Source organism: Vombatus ursinus, unplaced genomic scaffold, assembly GCF_900497805.2.
Source record: "Vombatus ursinus unplaced genomic scaffold, bare-nosed wombat genome assembly UNPS02000749.1, whole genome shotgun sequence".
In the NCBI taxonomy this organism is placed as follows: Eukaryota; Metazoa; Chordata; class Mammalia; order Diprotodontia; family Vombatidae; genus Vombatus; species Vombatus ursinus.
Genome location: NW_020940527.1, coordinates 17,088,014 through 17,096,725, shown reverse-complemented (window position 1 = coordinate 17,096,725; position 8,712 = coordinate 17,088,014). Strand labels below are relative to the sequence as shown.

General features: G+C 39.2%; 1 pseudogene; it reads left to right on the top strand.

Moving 5' to 3' along the window:
• The first annotated feature begins 873 nt into the window (after positions 1 to 873).
• On the top strand, positions 874 to 1,963 carry LOC114039683 (annotated as a pseudogene).
• Positions 1,964 to 8,712: the final 6,749 nt, after the last annotated feature.

The window sequence follows — 8,712 nt, the reverse complement described above, 5'->3', positions numbered from 1 at the left end:
TAGCATAGCAGAGCTTGCAGCCACAGGGGAGCAGGAATCCTGATCACATTTCCAGGGTTGAAAAAAGGGCTTGTGGTTGCTCACCAACCAGTGCACAATACAAAAGAGTAGTTAATACCTATCTCTAGATCACACCACCTTGAAAGAGCCAAAAACTTACAGGTCCCCAGAATTACCTCTTAAAAGAGCTGCAAAAAAAAGCTGAATATTATAACAGTGCCCCCTCCACTTGGGAAGCAGAGCCACACTTTAGCATAGAGTTAAAAGTCAAGAGATATGCTAGAAAATGAGCAAATAACAAAAAAAAATTCTGACCATAGAAAGGTACTGTGTTGACAAAAAAGATCAAGACACATACCCAGAAGATGACAACAAAGTCATAGTCCCTGCATCCAAAGGCTCAAAGAAGAAATATGGATTATTCTCAGGTCATGAAAGAGCTCAAAAAGATTTTTAAAATCAAGTAAGAGAGGTAGAGTTAAAATGGGAAGAGAAATGAATTATGCAAGAAAATCATGAAAAACAAGTCAACAGCTTGATAAAGGAGGAACAAAAAAAAATACTGAAGAAAATAACACCTTACAAAACAGAATAGGCCAAATGGTAAAAGAGGCACAAAAATCCAATGAATTGAGGAATGCCTTGAAAAACAGAATTGGTCAAGTGGAAGAGGAGGTACAAAAACTCACTCAAGAAAATAATTCCTTAAAAGTTAGAATTGGGGAGGAAGCTGCAGCTTTCCATGGGGCAGTCTGGCCCCAGATCTGACCAGAGTTCTGGGTCCCCTACCTCTGCCCCTTCTCCAGAGTTTACAGGTGTACCCCAGAGCTTGGGAGCCCAGTGTGGTCCAGCCTATTCCTCCAGTACCCCACCATGAGTGAGAACTTGCTCTGCTCTAGCTGGGCCAGAATGATGGTTTAGGATGACATCAATAAAAAGTGTTTATTGCTGGGATAGGCCCCAGGTTTTAAGCAGAGTCCAAATCTACCACAGTTCTAGCACCAATGCCTTCCATGTTATGGGCTAAAAGATGCAACCAGATCACCAGGTTGTTATTAACTGTGCCATTGTCCAGGGTATTAAGTACAACTGAACCATGCTCAATTTCCACTAGTGGTGGAATGCCCTCCTGGTCTGGGGCCTCAACTTTGGCAGCAAAGAAGATGTTGCTCAGTTTGCTGTAGGGATGACTAATTCCCAAAGGCCTTAGAAGGATGTGGGTCAACCCCCCACCCCCTGCATCCTGGTCTGTCCATAGTGGACCCTCACCAGAAGAGGTGGAGCAGCAAAGGAGGCAATAGCTAGAACACTTGGAGCAGGTGGAAAGAGAACACTGGGTTTCCAATGCAGGAAGCCCAGGTGCTTCCCCAGCTGGGGAGCCCCCACTCTCTTCAGAACCCCTTCTCCCCCTGGGCTACTCCCCTCAGGAGCAGAGCCTCTGGCCTTAGGTGGGGCAGGAGGTCCACCCCCAGCACTCCTACTACTGTCTGCCCAAGGCCCCAGTGGGTGGGAGTGCCCCAGGCCTGGCTTCAGTCCTCACAGGAACCAAACTCAGGAAGGTGTGCAAGCATGAGTCCTCCAGGACCCCTCCCAACCCAAAAGCTGAAAGCACTCAGAGCACCAGGGGTGGGTTAAGGAAGAAATGAGCACCATGCTGGCCTGGAGGAGGAAAACAACTTTGATTGGGGAGAAGCCCCCATCCAAGAACAAACCTGACAATCAGGAAGAAGCTGAAACAAGATTTTCCACACAAAATGAACCTGTTTGGACACCATGGGAGAAGAACAACATAACCCTGCCTAGGATGAAGTCTTCCACATCAGCAATGACCTGTGAGGCCCTAACCTTGACTCTCAGCACCCACAAGGAGCCTAACTTAGACAAGATCAAACAGGAACTGCTGGAGGAGATGTGCAAAGAGCTTCAGAAAGTTAAACAGGTGATGATAGATGCTTTGTTTTAGGAGCTCCAAAGTGGGGCTGTCCATGGCCAGAAGCCACTGGGAAGCCAGCCCTCTACCAATCCCTCCTGCCTCAAGCTTTGGCATGAGCTGTAGAAGCTGACTCCCCACCATGGCCTTCAGCCCCCTTAGAAGACCCCAAGGAGGTGTTGGCCCAGCCCTGTCATTCCCTCCTGGCATGTAGATTTGAGGCAGGGGTCTCCACCTTCCCCTTCTATCCTTGGTCCATTCCTCATTTCATCTGCTGGTACTCCTTCCTCTGCTTGGGACATACCAGTCAGCTCCAAGAAGGAAAGAGGAAAGGAGAGATCATGTCTCCCCTTCCTGGAGACCCTCTGAGGGCCCGATGTTCACATTAATCCTTCAAAGCTTTCATTTTTTTTTTTTTGGTTAGGCAATGGGGTTAAGTGACTTGCCCAGGGTCACACAGGTAGTAAGTGTTATGTGTCTGAGGCCGGATTTGAACTCAGGTCCTCCTGAATCCAGGACCAGTGCTCTATTCACTGTGCCACCTAGCTGCCCCAAAGCTTTCATTTTTTTAGAGATTTTATATATATGTATATAAAATTCCCCTGGATGGAAGAGTGAATGGAAGAACACCCTCCTGAAGATAGGGGGATATTCTCTTATCCCCTTCCTTATATTGAAATGGACTCAGTTGGAATAAATCTACCTTTTTTTCTATCACAAAAAAAGTTAGAATTGGGCAAATGGAGGCTAAGCACTCTATGAAACATCAATAAACAATGAAACAAAGTCAAAAGAATGGAAAAAATAGAAAAAAATGTGAAATATCTCATTGGAAAAACAACTGACCTGGAAAATAGATGCAAGAGAGATAATTTAAGAATTATTGGATTACCTGAAAGTCATGATTGGAAAAAAGAGCTTAGACATCACCTTTCAAGAACTTATCAAGGGAAATTGTCCTGACACTCTAGAACCAGAAGGTAAAATAGAAACTGAAAGCATCCACCAATCACCTCCTCAAAGAGATCCCAAAATGAAAACTCCCAGGAATATTATAGTCAAATTCAAGACTTCCCAGATGAAGAAAAAAATACTGCAAGCAGTCAAAAAGAAACAATTCACATATTGTAGAGTCACACTCAAGATAACACAAGATTTAGTAGCTTCTACATTAAAGAATCAAAAGTCTTGGAACATGATATTGCAGAGGGCAAAAGAGTTAGGATTATAACCAAGAATCACTTACTCAAAAAAAATTGAATGTAATCTTTCAGGGTAAAAAATGAATATTCAATGAAATTGAGGACTTTCAAGGATTCCTGATAAGAAGACCAAAGCTGAGTAGAAAATTTGACTTTCAAATATAAGATACAAAAGTATAAAAAGGTAAGCAGGAAAGAGAAATCATATGGGATTTGATAACATTAAACTGTTTATATTCCTACATGAGAAAAATATATCTGTAACTCCTAGAAACTTTCTCATTATTAAGGCAGTTAGAAGGAGTGTACATAGACAGAAAGCAGAGGTGTGAGTTGAATGTGATGATATGATTATTTAAAATAATAAAATTAATGGATGAGAAAGAACAATTCAGTGGGAGAGTGGGAAAGGGAGAGGTAGAATGGGATAAATTATCTAACATAAAAGAGGACTGAAGGAGAGTAGAAAAACAAAAAAACAAGGGGAAAATAAGATAGAGGGAAATTCATAGTTTGTACTCATTATTGTGAAGAAAAGAAATATGGGGAGTTTCCTTGATAAAGACTTCATTCTCAAACATGTAGAAAACTGAGTCAAATTTATAGAAATAAGATCCATTCCTCAATTAATAAATGGTCAAAGAATATAAACAGGTAGTTTTCAGTCAAAGTAATCAAAGCAATCTGTAGTCATAAGAAAAAAATGCTCTAAATCACTATTGATGAGAGAAATGCAAATTAAAACAACTATGAGCTACTACTTCGTACCTGTCAGATTGCTTGATATTACAGAAAAGAAAAATTGCAAATATTGTAGTTCTATTTGATGTTCAATTGGGGATTTTAAATTTGTTTTTTTCCTAGTTTTCTTTTTTCAAATTGCATTCCCATTTTGTTGATCGACATTTTCTCTTTATTGGTGTAAGCCTTTAGGGATAAATTTTCCCTTAAGTATGGCTTTGACTGCTTCTCACAAGTTTTGTTATGCAATCTCTTTATTGTCATTCTCTTTAAGGAAATTATTGATTGTTTCTATGGTTTGTTCTCTGATCCATTCATTCTTTAGGATTCGATTATTTAGTTTCCAATTAGCTTTTAATCTATGTTGCCATGACTCTTTATGGAATGTGATTTTTATTGCATTATGGAATGAAAAGGATTTTTATTGCAGTATGGTCTGAAAAATTTATTTTTCTGCTTTTCTACATTTCTTTGTGAGGTTTTTATGCCCTATTATGTGGTCAATTTTTGTCAAGGTTCCATACATACCTGGGGAAAAATGGTATACTTCTTTCTATTCCCATTCAGCTGTGTCCAGAGGTCTATCATATTTAACTTTTCTAAAATTCTATTAATTTCCTTAAATTATTTTTTTTATTTTATGGGGAGATTTATCTAGTTCTGAGAGGGGAAAGTTGAGGTCTTCCACTGGTATAGTTTTTTATTTTTGTCTACTTCCTCGTATAACATTTAAATTTTCTTTTAAGAATTTGGATGCTCTACCATTTGTGCATATGTGTTTAGTATTAATATTACTTCATTGTCTATGGTGCTTTTTAGCAAGATGTAGTTTCTCTGCTTATTGCTTTTAATTAGGTCTATTTTCACATTTTCTTGGTCTAAGATAATGATTGCTAAACCTGCCTTTTTTTTCCTTCTGTGTCTAAAATCATAATTGCTTCTGCTCCAGTTCCTTATTTTAACTCTGTCTTTCTGCTTCAAGTGTGTTTTTTGTAAACAACATTTTATTGGATTCTTGTTTGTAATCCAATCTGCTATCCACTTCTGTTTGGTGGATATATATCTGTGTATATGTGTATATTTATATGTATATATACATATGTGTGTATGTATATAATCTATATATGTATATGAACACATATGTGCATATGCATACATGCACACATATATTTTCTCCTCTCCTTGAACCAATTCCAATGAGAATGAGTTTCAGGCATTGCCTCCATGCCCTTATATTTCCTTCCACTGTAAAACTCTTCTTTGCCCACTACTTTTACATGAGATAATATCCCAATTCTTCCTTTCCCTTTCCCCCTTTCCCAGTGCATCCTTTTTTTCTCAAACCCATTAATTTTTTTTATATCAGCACAACATAATCAATCAATTTACACCTGTGCCTTCTGTCTTTTTAGATTCTTTCTGACTGCTCTAAGAATAATAAAATAATTTTAGGATTTATCTATTTTAGGATGCATTATCTTCCCAAATAGTAATATAAATAGTTTAACTTTATTAAGTCTTTTATAAATACATTTTTATGGTAATTTTTATTTTTTTTTGTTTTCAACATTTACTTCCACAAGATTTTGAGTTCCAAATTTTCACCCCATCTTGCCCCTCCCCCCACCCCAAAGATGGCATGCATTCTGAATACCCCTTCCCTTAGTCTGCCTTCCCTTCTATCTCTCCCCCCGCTTCTCTTATTCCCTTCCCCTTCAATTTTCCTGGAGGGACAAGTTGGATTTCAGTACCCCATTTCCTGTATTTCTTATTTCCCAGTTGCATGTGAGAACTTTCTTTTAAACATGTGTTTTTAAAACTTTGGGTTTCAAATTTTCTCCCTTCCTCCCTCCCCACCCACCCTCATTGATAAAGCAAGCAACTAAATGTAGGTTATATATGTGCAGTTATGCAAAACACTTCCATAGTAGACATGCTGTGAAAAACTAACTCTATTTCCCTTAATCCTATCCCACCCTCCCATTTGTTCTATTCTTTCTGTTGACCCTGTCCCTCCTCAGACGTATTTGCTTCTAATTACCCCCTTTCCCAATCTGCCATCCTCTCTATCATCCCCCTACTCTCTTGTCACCTTCCCCCCCCATTTTCCTGTAGAGTAGGACAGATTTCCATACCCAATTGAGTGTGTATGTTATTCCCTCCTTATGTCAAATTCTATGAGAATAAGATTCACTCATTCCCTCTCACCTTCCCCCATTTTGCCTCCACTGTAAGAGCCTTTTCTTTTCTGTTTTTTTTTGTGAGATAATTTACTCCATTCTACCTCTCCCTTTCTCCTTCTCCTAGTATAATCCTCTCTCACCCCTTAATTTTATTCTCCAGATACGACCCCTTCATTTTCAACTCACCCTGTGCCCTCTATCTATCTATATCTATCTATCTATCTATCTATCTATCTATCTATCTATCTATCTATCTATCTATCTATCTATATATATATATGTACATATAATTTTTTCCCCTCCAACTACTCTAATTCTAACAAAGGTCTTATGAGTTACAAATATCATCTTTCCATGCAGGAATGTAAGCAGTTCAACCATAATAAGTCTCTTATGATTTTCTCTTTCCTGTTTACCTCTTCATGTTCCACTTGAGTCTTGTACTTGAAAATCAAATTTTCTATTTTCTTTTCATCATGAATGCTTGAAAGTCCTCTATTTCACTGAATGTCCATTTTTCCCCCTGCAGGATTATACTCAGTTTTGCTGGATAGGTGATTCTTGGTTTTAATCCTATCTCCTTTGCCCTCTGGAATATTATTTTCCATGCCCTATGGTCCCTTAATATAGAAGCAGCTAAGTCTTGTGTTATCCTGATTGTGTTTCCACGATACTTGAATTGTTTCTTTCTGTTGCTTGTAATATTTTCTCCTTGACCTAGGAACTCTGGAATTTGGCTACAATATTCCTAGGAGTTTTCCTTTGGGGATCTCTTTCAGGAGGAGAGCGGTGGATTCTTTCAATTTCTATTTTGCCCTCTAGTTCTAAAATATCAGGGCAGTTTTCCTGGACAATTTCTTGAAAGATGATATCTAGGCTCTTTTTTTGATCATGGCTTTCAGATAGTCCAATAATTTTTAAATTCTCTCTCCTGGATCTATTTTCCAGGTCCGTTGTTTTTCCAATGAGATATTTCACATTGTTTTCTAATTTTTCATTCTTTTGGATTTGTTTTACAGTGTCTTGATTTCTCATAAAGTCACTAGTTTCCAATTGCTTTATTCTAATTTTTAAGGAAGTATTTTCTTCAGTAAATTTTTGGACTTCTTTTTCCTCCTTATTGGTTTTTTTGACCTCTTTTGCCATTTGGGTTAGGCTGTTTTTTAAGGTGTTATTTTCTTCAGTATTTTTTTGGGTCTCCTTTAGCAAGCTGTTGACTTGTTTTTCATGATTTTCTTGCAAAACTCTCAGTTTTTCCTCTACTTCTCTTACTTGCTTCTCAAAATCCCTTTTGAGCTCTTCCAAGGCCTGGGACTGATTCATATTCTTCTTGGAGGTTTTGGATGTAAGAGCTTTGGCTTCATTGTCTTCTTCTGGTTGTATGTTTTGATCTTCCTTGTCACCGAAGTAAGATGATGTAGTCTGACTGTTTTTGCGATGCTTACTCATGATCACAGCCAATTACTTGAGTTTAAACTCTTTGTTAAGGTAAAAGTCTGCTTCTGATGTGGAAAAAGTACTGTCCCAAGCTTCGGGGGTTTGTATAGCTGTTTTCAGAGATACTTCTAGGGACCTGAAAATTTTCAGTTCTTCCAAGGTGCTGTGATAAGGGGCAGGGTTTTTTCTCTCCACACAACTAGCTTCACCACACCAGCATTCCTCCTTGCCCCAGGACCACCCCTCAGAACTGTGACCCAGATCCAAGAACTGGTAAAGCAAGAGATTCCTGCCTCAGCACTGGCAAAGAGAACCCTGCAATCCCCCTCTGATAAGCCACTTGATTCCCCCTCAGTCTGTGGGCAGGAAGCTCAGGAAACAGCCGTGGCCCTGGGGGTGGCTGAGACTTAGCTCCTTCTCTCACCTCGGTCACAAACTTTTCCCACTGACCTTCTGAGTTGTCTTTGGTGTTCATGGGTTGAGAAGTCTGGAAACTGCCACAGCTGCCCACGATTCAGTCCTCTGAGGCCTGCTCCAGGGTCGCTGCGGCCTGAGCGCCCACATCGAACTGCACTCCTCTCCCCGCCTGGCACGATATACCTTTCTGATCAACCATCCAGGCTGTCTTTGGCTGGAAATTTGCTTCACTCTGTCTTTTTGTGGGTTCTGCTGCTTTAGAATTTATTTAAAGCCATTTTTTATAGGTATTTGGAGGGGTTTGGGGAGAGAGCTCAAGCAAGTCACTGCTTTCCCTGTGCCATCTTGGCTCCGCCCCTATAAATAGTCTTTCATATTTACCTTTTATGTTTCTCTTGGGTCTTAAGTTTGAATGTCAAATTTTCTATTCAGTTCTGGTCTTTTCAGCAGGAAACATCTTCTATTTTATTAAATGACCATTTTTAACTCTGAAGTATTATACTCAGTTTTGCTAGGTAGGTGATTCTTGCTCTAATACCAGCTCCTTTGCATTCTGGAATAAAATATTCCAAGCCATCCACCCCTTTGTTGTGGTAGCTGCTAAATCTTGTGTGAGCCTTATTGTGACTCCACAATATTAAAATGTTTTCTTTCTAGCTGCTTGAAATAGTTTCTCCTTTACCTAGGAGAATTTGGCCACAATATTCCTGTGAGTTTTCATTCGTGGATCTCTTTCAAGAGGTGATCAGTGGGTTCTTTTGATTTCTACTTTTTCTTCTAGTTCTAAGATATCGGAGTAGTT